This window comes from Hordeum vulgare, chromosome 2H, assembly GCF_904849725.1.
Source record: "Hordeum vulgare subsp. vulgare chromosome 2H, MorexV3_pseudomolecules_assembly, whole genome shotgun sequence".
In the NCBI taxonomy this organism is placed as follows: Eukaryota; Viridiplantae; Streptophyta; class Magnoliopsida; order Poales; family Poaceae; genus Hordeum; species Hordeum vulgare.
In genome coordinates this window covers 197,334,681-197,345,695 of record NC_058519.1, presented here as the reverse complement: position 1 = coordinate 197,345,695, position 11,015 = coordinate 197,334,681, and the positions used below count along the sequence as shown (strand labels likewise).

Below are 11,015 nucleotides of genomic sequence, written 5' to 3'. Positions count from 1 at the left end.
TCTTTCCTATAAACAATCTGGATGATTGTTTCAGTAGGTAGATATGATCTGCTGATCTTAGCGGTAAGCAAAATTGAAGAAGGGAACCAACTAACTGTGTTTGTTGAGTTGAATGATGTAATATTCACTGATGGTTACAATTACACAAGGCATGCCTATATATACATGAGGAGGAGAGACTACCCATAGGAGTCGGCACGCAGGCCTTGTGGGCATCTATGATCCTATATTCTAGGCATGTATAACCGAAGCTGTTACAACAGTTTAACATGTTGTTGTTGGTGATCTTGTCCTAGCTAGCTTGGTGTCTGGATCCATGGACTCCCTACAAAAAAAACTTTGCATCCACCATGGATGGCAAGACAACGTTACACTGGCTTCTATCTCTGTGAGTTCAGTAGCAATATGGTCATTGATGCAATAAACTAGAAGAACAAGTCCACGTTCATCTATCATAGTTGTGAACCAAACACAAAGATGCACAAACGGTTAGTTATGTTGTTCTACTTGTTCTATATCCATGCTGATAACCCTGATATTTGCTAATGGTATCATGTTACTTACTTCATGAGTGTAGATGGATAGACGAGAGTTGGAAATTTCGCTCTTCGTGACATGAAGAGGTGGGACGAGCTGACCTCTGACTAAGTACGTTCATTCAATTTTATGGTTAATTTATAAGTCTTTTTTCATTATAATTTATTTAGTTTCGCCCACCTTGCTTTATTGCATTCTGTACACAAAACTGTTGTTGCTTCTAATCTTTTTCCTTGTCTACAGATTTTTCCAGTTTGGAGCAGATCAAGATTGTCATTGTGAATCTTCAAACCACAGAAAATGGTTGGTAGTCTAAGTGGGTCAACTCATTTTCTCCATAATGGCAACTCAGGAAGCTCACAAGATGATCACGCCATGAAGAAAAGAAAGACATCCTCAGATAATTGTATCGGGGAGATCATCTTTGTATGGGATCGACGGGACAAAATGTATGCCTTCACAACTTCAAATCTGGTTGATGACATTAGGTGTCCTTTTATCTTTCGTTTTCAGTTTCCACCTGGTTTATCTGCTTGTCTTTCAATATTGTGCCTTTCAGGTACGCCCCAACAGCTCTACATGCTTCTGATGAGTGCACTGGAATGCATACCAAGCTGGCAACTTTTTTTTGCCTTTGATGTTTAGTACGGAGATATTTGATACTTATCATGTTAAAAATCCACCCTTATGGTTTTCTACCCTTCTGTTTCATGGTCCAGTCTCATGTGTGCTCCTTCCTGTAATTTTCTTTTCATATTTTACAATTGTTTCCTTACTATGTTTCATAGGTAGATTTATTAAAGAAGTGATGTGCAACCAAACTATTTTAAATCATTTGAGTTCTCTTTCCCATTGATCATACCAATCAAGGATTAAACTGAACCTTAAGGGTGAGCTTGTTTGTTACTAGCTTTATTTTACTATGAAAAAGTTATGAATGACTTCTGTTCTCTAGAGATCTTTAATTGAAGTGCACAAGCACTCAAACGATACAAGTGCGAGCAAGATTGTTAGAGGGCTAAGCCGGTGTAGGTCCTTAGTTATATTTCTGACCGGGAGAAGAAAGAAGTGTTGCTTGACTGGAATGAGATCACAAAGAAATTTGGCGCGTCATTTGTTGCATCAAGTACTCTGGTGCGATCTCCATATTAACACATAATATACTTATGTGAGCAGTATACTTTAGGATGGCTCTGCTTTATGAATGGACACTTTTTCTGATGTAATTTATGCATTTCACATGTAAAGACAAATAAAACTGAAGTAACTGCACATAATATTTATATTTGTAGTGCATAGTTCAAGATCACTCTATATAATAGCTCAATGCATAGCTCAATGCATAGTTCTACAAGCACTGGAACATAGTTCTATATAATAGCATGTGAGATAATTATAACTTTTATAGAAACTATATTGTTAACTATGATATCATGATAATCTTTTGATTGAATATTTTTAATACGAATATGAGATTTTAACAACTTGATCTGGTTCCACTTTCTTGACAAATTTGTGAAAAATGTTTTCAGGTACTCAACCTATTGATGCACATGAACATGATGACTCTCTAGCGTTTATGGACCAACCAACCTGTAATCATGGACCTTATTGTCTTGCAGACCACTTGGTGTTTCGAGTGATTTGGAGCTTGCACTTTGTGCATGTAGATACAAACTTGTGTGTTCTGGACCATCTGAAGTCTCTCATAGTAACCAATAGTCCTTATCTTTTTGTGACTTGTGTGTTCTAGATGATTGTTAAGATGGTCAAAACTATGCTTCCTCTAGGTTAATTTGTTTGTCAACTTATGTTCAATGTATGTGCATGTTTGTAAACATATTTTCATTGTGGTGTAATATGTGTTTATCTTGAACCTTCTTGTGGGTGTGAGGATAATAATTGAATATTTTTAGAGCTGGTAGTATAACCTGTGGCGCACCATGAGCTATACTAATGGCACACCTGAGAGGCATACTAATGGCGCACCTGGGAGGCATACTAATGGCGCACCTGGGAGGCATACTAATGGCGCACCTGGGAGGCATACTAATGGCGCGCCTGGGAGGCATACTAATGGCGCGCCTGGGAGGCATACTAATGGCGCATCATGAGCTATACTAATGGCGCACTGCCTGGTGCGCCATTAGTATACCAGATACTAATGGCGCACCGTGAGCAATACTAATGGCGCACTGCCTGGTGCGCCATTAGTATACCAGATACTAATGGCGCACTTGTGGCGCGCCATTAGTAAAAAAATCTAATGGCGTGATGCTAGTGGCGCACCTATAGTGCGCCATTAGTAGCCAAAATAGGTGCGCCATTAGCAAGCCTTTTCCTAGTAGTGTAGGCATCACGTCCACTGACTTCTGCCTGCATCTACTTCTTCTACTCCACACATCGACCACTATCCAGCATGCATCTAGTGTATTGAGTTCATGGAGAAATAAATTAATGCCTTAAGAACGATGACATGATGTAGACAAGATCTATTCATGTAGGAATATACCTCATCTTTTTATCCTTAATGGCAATGATACATGTGTGCCATGTCTCTGTCTATCACTGAGATTGAGCACCGCCAGATCGAACTCATCACAAAGCACATCTTCCCATTGCAAGATTAAATATCAAGTTGGCCAGACAAACATCAAATATCAGAGAAGAAATACAAAGCTATAATAATCAAGCATGAATATGTTTTCACAGATCTGATCATAAACTCACAACTCATCGGATCCCAACAAACACACCACAAAAAATAGTTAAATCATATGGATCTCCAAGAGACCATTGTATTCATAAACAAAATGAGAGAGAAAGCCATCTAGCTACTGCCTGCGGACCCGTAGGTAAGATATGCACTACTCATGCATCATGGGAGGAACACCAATGAAGATGGTGAACCCCTCCATGGTCGTGTTCTTCTCTGGAAAAGGCTCTAGATTGGTTTTCATGGCTCCAGAACTTGCGGCGGCTGAAACAATTTTTCGTCGACTCCTCTAGGGTTCTGGAATATTCGGGTATTTATAGAGCTCAGAGGCGGTGCAGAAGTTTTGGGATTGCCCCACTAGACACCAGGCCACGCCAGGGGCCTCTAGCGCGCCTTGGTCTCTAGTGGGTCCCTTGGGCCTTGGCTGCTACTCAACCATGCCCCCCCCCCAAGTTTCCTTCTTGCCAAATAAAATCTTTGTAAAGTTTTTTGGCAATTGGACTTCATCTCATATGGATTTTATGCGAAGGAAAAATAGGAAAAAACAGCAATGGCACTAGGCACTATGTCAATAGGTTAGTCCCAAAAATGATATAAAATTGCTATAAAGTGATTATAAAACATCCAAGAATGATAACATAACAGCATAGGACAATAAAAAATTATAGATACGATAGAGACGTTTCAGCATCCCCAAGCTTAATTCCTCCTTGTCCTCGAGTAGGTAAATCATAAAAACAAAAAATATTGATTGTGAGATGCTACCTTACATGTTTAACATATTATTTTTCTTTTAGCATGGACATATGGACTTGTAGATGATGCAAAGAAATAGTCTATAATTTTACATGAAGAATTCAATAATCAAGCATATCAACAAGCAACCAAGTCTTTCAAAATATCAATGCTAAAGAACGTTATCCCTAGCCCATTATGCTCTATCATTGATCCATGCATGAAACATACTCAAATAGTAACTACATCCAATGCTCAAGTGTGATAATGGTGTTCCTTAGTTGGAGCTTTATAAGAGAAGATGGAGACTAAAATTCAAAAAATTGCGTAAAGTAAATAGATAGGCCCTTTGAAGAGGGAAGCATGGATTTGTAGAGGTGCCATTGCTCAAAGTGAAAAACTTAGGGATAATATTTTTTAGGGTGGCATGCTTTTCCTGTCAACGAGAACGACTAAGAGTTTCGAATATCCTCCATGCTAAACAAACTATAAACGGCTCCCAAACTGAAAATAAAGTTTCTTCCTTTTCCATCATTCTTTCACATTCCACGGCTAGCCATCTCCACGGGAGTCGTCCATACCAACACTTTCCAAGGAATTTATTATTTGACAACATAAAATATATATTTTTATTTTTGGGACTAGGCATCCCTATTATCGCCATAATCTCGTGCAATGAGAAGTGAATAAACACTCATCTTGAGAATAACCTATTTAACATGAAAGATACCGGCCACCCCTCGCCGCTTCATGAGCGGTACGACCACACAAAACAGAATTTTATTTTAAAAATCAGAGTTGGCACTTGCAAATTTACTTGGAAAGGCGTTGAAATACCGCATATAGGTAGGTATAGTGGACTCATTGGCACAACTTTGGGTTTATGATTTGAAGGCACAAGCAACATTCCCGCTTAGTACAAGTGAAGGCTAGCAATTAGATTTAGAAGGGCCCAGCCAAGGAACAAAAATCATCATAAGTGAACATTAAACATAACTAACACCGAATAATGCAACACAAGTAGGATGTAATTTCATAGCAAAATTATTGACTTCATGTGCATGCATAGGGAATCACAAACCTTAGCACCAATATTCTTACTAGAGCAAAATTACTCATCAACATAACTCACATATTACTATCTTCATATTGCAAAACTACTGGAAAAAATCAAGTTTAATATCCAATGATCTTCATGAAAGTTTTTATTATATCTTCCCTCGACATTCATCACTTTGGGTCTAATTTTCATTTGAAGCAAATTTCCAATGCAAATAACAAGCTCTCAAATAAGTATAAGTGAAGCACGACTACAGAAGTTTCTTTTAGAATTTTCAACTCTCAAAATTATATAAGTGAAGCATGAGAGAATATCTTCAAAATTTCAGAAACTCTCAAAATAATCTAAGTGAAGCATGAGAGCATATTTCTTCAAAATAACAGCACCACCGTTCTCAAAAACATATAAGTGAAGTACTTGAGCAATTCCATGGCTCAAAAAACTTAAGTGAAGCATATAGAGCGATTCTAACAAATCATAGCATAATTTGGCTCTCTCAAATGGGTGTGTCCAGCAAGGTTTATTATGACAAACTAACCAGAAAATAAAGCAAAGACAAAAATGATACAAGATGCTCCAAGCAAAACTCATGATATGTGATGGATAAAAAATAGCTTCAAGTAAAATTACCGATGGTTTCTAGAAGAAAGAGGGGATGCCTTCCGGGGCATCCCCAAGATTAGATGCTTGGTACTCCTTAGATATTGCATTGGGGTGCCATGGGCATCCCCAAGATTAGGATTTTTTCACTCCTTGTTCCATCATCGATCGTGATCTCACTCAAAACTAGAAAACTTCAATCACACAAAATTCAACAAAATTTCTCAAGATCCGTTAGTATGAGAAAACCAAACTCTACTATAGGTAATACTGAAAACCTATTCCAATTTGGTTTTTGCATTGTGTCTACTGTATTATAACTTTACCATGGCTTATGCCCCCCGATATAAGCCATGGAATTATTAAAATAAGCAGATAACACAAAGAAAATAGAATGTGTTAAAATAGAACAATCTGTAAAGATTTGAAATTTACTTACACTTGTGTAACTCCAATTTTTTCGAAAAACTAGGAAAACGTAGGTAATTTTTGTATTAAACTTGTGTAAAAAACGTAGACACTTTTGAAGTATCTGTGATTTTTAGGAATTTTTCTACTGGATGCAAACGTTTCTGTTTACAGCAGGATTAAAGAAACTAATTCCCCACATGATTCCAAAGTCTTTGCTTGGTACAAACACTAAATTAAAAAACAAAAATACAATTATAACAGAAGCATAATTATTAAAACACTTAAGAACAGAAAGAAAAGGTGAAAATAAATTTTATTCATTGGGTTTCCTCCCAACAAACTCTTTCTTTGTAACCATTAAGATGGGCTTGAGATTTCATTGATGCTCACATGAAAGATAGTAGTTGAAACACAAAGAGAGCATAAATGTAGCATAAGACAAACACATTTAAGTCTAACATACTTCCGATGCATAGGCATCTCATAAGCAAACAAGTTATCAAGACAAGAAATAGCTAACATATGCATGGAAGAAGAAAGAAACAATAGCAATATCAACATGAAGAGAGATAATTTAGTAACAAGAATATTTCTATAACCATATTTCCCTCTCTCATAATAATTAAATGTAGGATCATATTCAAATTAAACAATATATCCATCACATAAAATATTCTCTTCATGATCCACATGCATAAAAGTCTTATAATCTGCCAAGATAGTGGGATTAACATTAAATAAAGTCACGACCTCTCCAAACCCACTTTTATCTAAAATTCACAAGAGAGATAATTCTCCAAAATAGTGGAATCATTATTTCATAAAGTCGTCACTCTTCCAAATCCACTTTAAATACTATTGCAAACATTATTATCAATATCATATTCATCATGAGGAATAAATAATTTTTCACGATCATAAGAAGCATCACCCCAATTATGATCATTACAATGAGTAGTGGACATGAAAAAATTGCCATCCCCAAGCTTGTAATTTTGCATATTATTAGAAAAATTAACATTTATGAATTTATAATAACATCGTTGCAATCATGCTTTTCATTCAAGGAGATATCATGATTCACTTTATAAAGTTCTTCTTTTAACACTTCATCACAATATTCAGATTCACAATTGTCAAGCAAAACTTTACAAAAATAATAAAGAGCACTCAACTCACTAGCAATTGGTTCGAAATAATTAGATCTTTTGAAAAGATTAGCAAGTGTATGAGGATCCATATGTCTTTACTTTTCCTCTTTATTTTTCTGTTTTTGAGTGTTGACATGAAGGCAACAGAACCAAGCAAGCAAGAAAAAGGCAAACAAAAAGAAGGCAAAAAAAGGAAAATATTTTGTGAAGTTGGGGAGAGGAAAACAAGAGGAAAATGGAAAATATGTAATTGCAAGGAGATGAGATTTGTATGTAGGAACCTGATAGATCTTGACTTGATCTTCCCCAGCAACAGCGCCAGAAATCTTGACGTCCCTCGCGGGTGCGTACATCAATGGCAAGTATTCCCCTCAGTTAAGAAACCAAGGTATCAATCTAGTAGGAAGATCCACAAGACTATGCAAGCAGCCCTTGCACACAAATAGCAAATCCTCACAACCCAACGCGTAGAAGGGTTGTCAAACTCTAGTGGGTAAAGTAAGGATAGATTGATAGATGCAAATAAGAGTGATAGCAAATAGAATACATCAAGTTATTTTTTGGGTTTGATGATAATATAGATATGAAAAAAAGAGAAAATAAGGTAGAAAAGCAAATAGCAAAGTAGAGATTGCAAATAGATTATGTGAAGTAGACCCTGGGCCGTAGGTTTCACTAATGGCTTCTCTCGAGAAAAATGACAACCAATGGGTAGAAAAATTACTGTTGTGCAATTGATAAAAAAGCAAATAATTATGACGATATTCATGGCAATGATCATGCATATAGGTATCACGTCCAAAATAAGTAGACCGACTTCTGCCTGCATCTACTTCTATTACTCCACACATCAACCGCTATCCAGCATGCATCTAGTGTATTGAGTTCATGGAGAAATGGAGTAATGCCTTAAGAACGATGACATGATGTTGACAAGATCTATTCATGTAGGATACATGCGTGTCATGTCTCTTTATGTCACTAAGATTGAGCACCGCAAGATCGAACCCATTATAAAGCACTTCTTCCCATTGCAAGATAAAAGATCAAGTTGGCGAGACAAAATCCAAATATCGGAGAAGAAATATGAGGCTATAATAATCAAGCACGAATATGTTTTCACAGATCTGATCATAAACTCACAATTCATCGGATCCCAACAAACACACCGCAAAAGAAAGAGTTACATCATATGGATCTCCAAGAGACCATTGTATTGAGAAACAAAACGAGAGATAAAGCCATCTAGCTACTGCCTACGGACCCGTAGGTCTGATATGAACTACTCACACATCATGGTAGGAACACCAGTGGAGATGGTGAACCCCTCCATGATCACATTCTTCTCTAGAAAAGGCTCTAGATTGGTTTTCGTGGCACTAGAACTTACGGCGGCTGAAACGGTTTTTCATCGACTCCTCTAGGGTTTCTAGAATATTGGGGTATTTATAGAGCTCAGAGGCGGTGCAGAAGCTTCGGGGGGGCCCACTAGACACCAGGCCACGCCAAGGGCCTCTCGTGTGCCCTGGTGTCTAGTGGCCTCCCTGGGCCTTGGCTGCTGCTCCTTCTTGGCCCCTAAGTTTCCTTCTGGTCCAAAAAATCTATGTAACGTTTCGTGGCAATTGGACTTTATCTGATATGGATTTTCTACGAAGGAAAAAAAATAGCAAAAAACAGCAAGTGATACTAGGCAGTATGTCAATAGGTTAGTCCCAAAAATGATATAAAATTGCTATAAAGTGATTATAAAACATCGAAGAATGATAACATAACAACATAGAACAATAAAAAATTATAGATACGTTCGAGATGTATCATGTCACAATTATCAAAAGAACTGTTGGTACTGTGAGAAACTACTCTCGTTGTTCTAAGTAATTAATGTTGTCATTGTAAGCAATTATTCTAGAGTTGGAAATTTAAAAAACCCGTAACATAGAAAAGTGCTATGTTGACTTCAATGCAATTACTGTGTTTTTTAGCAATTGTATGTGCTAGTGAAAACAATAAAACCCTGGTTTCTAAGCAACTATTAAGATTATGTATTAGCAACTAATGTGATGGTCTCACACAAAAATACTGAGTTAAAAATGTTGCAACCTGATAGTTATCAAAGAACTATTGGTATTGTGAGCAACTTCTGTGACCTAATGAAACTTGCCTAACTGGATAAAATACAACAAGGACAAAACAATGAATAATTGTGAAAAGTCTAACAAACATTAGCTTGGAGAAGTCGCTACCAATGCTTCCTACCAAGTTGACCTCCTAAGGAAAAATGTTAGATTGCACCTGCAAAAGAAGGATCCACATAGAACAAACACAAACTAAAAGGCGGAAAAAATCACGTGAAAATGAGGGGCTCCATTGAGTTAGAAGATAACCATGAAAAAAGGCTCCAAAACAAATGGTACTTCTGATGTTACTAGTACAAAAATACGTAAAAAGAGTACTAAACATAGTGACTACGTCACCCAACATTACTTGAAGTGATGCTATTTACAGTTTTCTGCTTCATGAAATAAGCTACTTTTGATGTCAACGAAATTGATGAGCTTCCAATGCTGGAAGAACTTTGAAAGTTGATCCTTCTCCATGCATCTTGCTTCACCGGTCCTTGGAATACATGAAACTTGTAACCTCATGTAAGCGTTTAGAAAAACAGAAACAATAATTATTCAGTATACTACTAAAACATCTCCTACTGTAGGTAATTTATGTTAATACACTATGTTAACTAGAAAACCATATTGTTGTAAACTTCTTGCCTACATATAGTGTGTTACTTGCTTGCCTCATCCAACTAACTTGCTTCATTTCTTTGGGTGAAAAAATAAAAAGGTTGGAGATGACTGACCTAAATGAAATTCCAGAAGAAAATAACCCTGAATTACAAATTCCTCACAACATCAATATTGTTGATCATGTATTTTGCACAATGCAGAGCAACCTCCCAGGTGCTGCTGAGCATGTTGACTTTGTTGCAGAATCTGCTAATCCTATGTTTGTGCCAAATGTTGCCAAGCCTCTGACAGAAACAATTGGCGGTCACTCCCTTGGTGCTCGGGTAGCCCCAGTTGGTATAACTGTCCATGATACAACGGACACACATGTGCGCACCCTTGATGGCACATGTATTGTTGGTGATACTGAAGGGACTGTTGGAAATGAATTGCCAGGCTTGGAAGGTGAGAATGATGATGAAGGTTGGTCACAGCCTAAGGAACCGTATTTGGGTATGAGGTTTGACACACTGGAAGGCGCTAAAGAACACTAGAATGCATATGCTTTGCACCTGGGTTTTGCCATCAAGATGAACATTTCTAGGAGGTATGCTGACACGCCGCAGTTTGATAAAGCAGCAATTTATTTGCAATAAGTTTAAGAAACCTAAATAAGATGGAGGAGTAGAAATTATTCCTGCTTTAGATGAAATTATTGAACAAGCACATGATGATGATGAAGAGTGTCGGATTTCGGGCTCCGCAAAACCTCTAAGATTCGAACTCAGGGGCGCACGCGGAGGCCACTCAACAGATTCGGTTTACTAGGCTCGATACTCATTGGGCAAGACTAAGGACTCACACGATGGTGAGGGGAGCACACAACACAACAGTTTACCCAGGTTCGGGTCGCCGCGAGGCGTAAAACCCTAATGCTGCTTTTGGTGGATTGCCTCTCATGGAGGTTGGTACATGAAGTAGTACAGTGCTCTTGAGCCTCCGAATGCCAAGTGGCTAGGAGTATTGCTCTCGGGTTTCCATCATCCGATGCTCTTGCCAAGTATCCTACCATGTCTATTTGT

The 11,015-nt window shown here is 37.6% G+C and overlaps 1 pseudogene; it reads left to right on the top strand.

Moving 5' to 3' along the window:
• Positions 1 to 354: 354 nt before the first annotated feature.
• LOC123426116 lies at positions 355 to 10,487 on the top strand (annotated as a pseudogene).
• Positions 10,488 to 11,015: the final 528 nt, after the last annotated feature.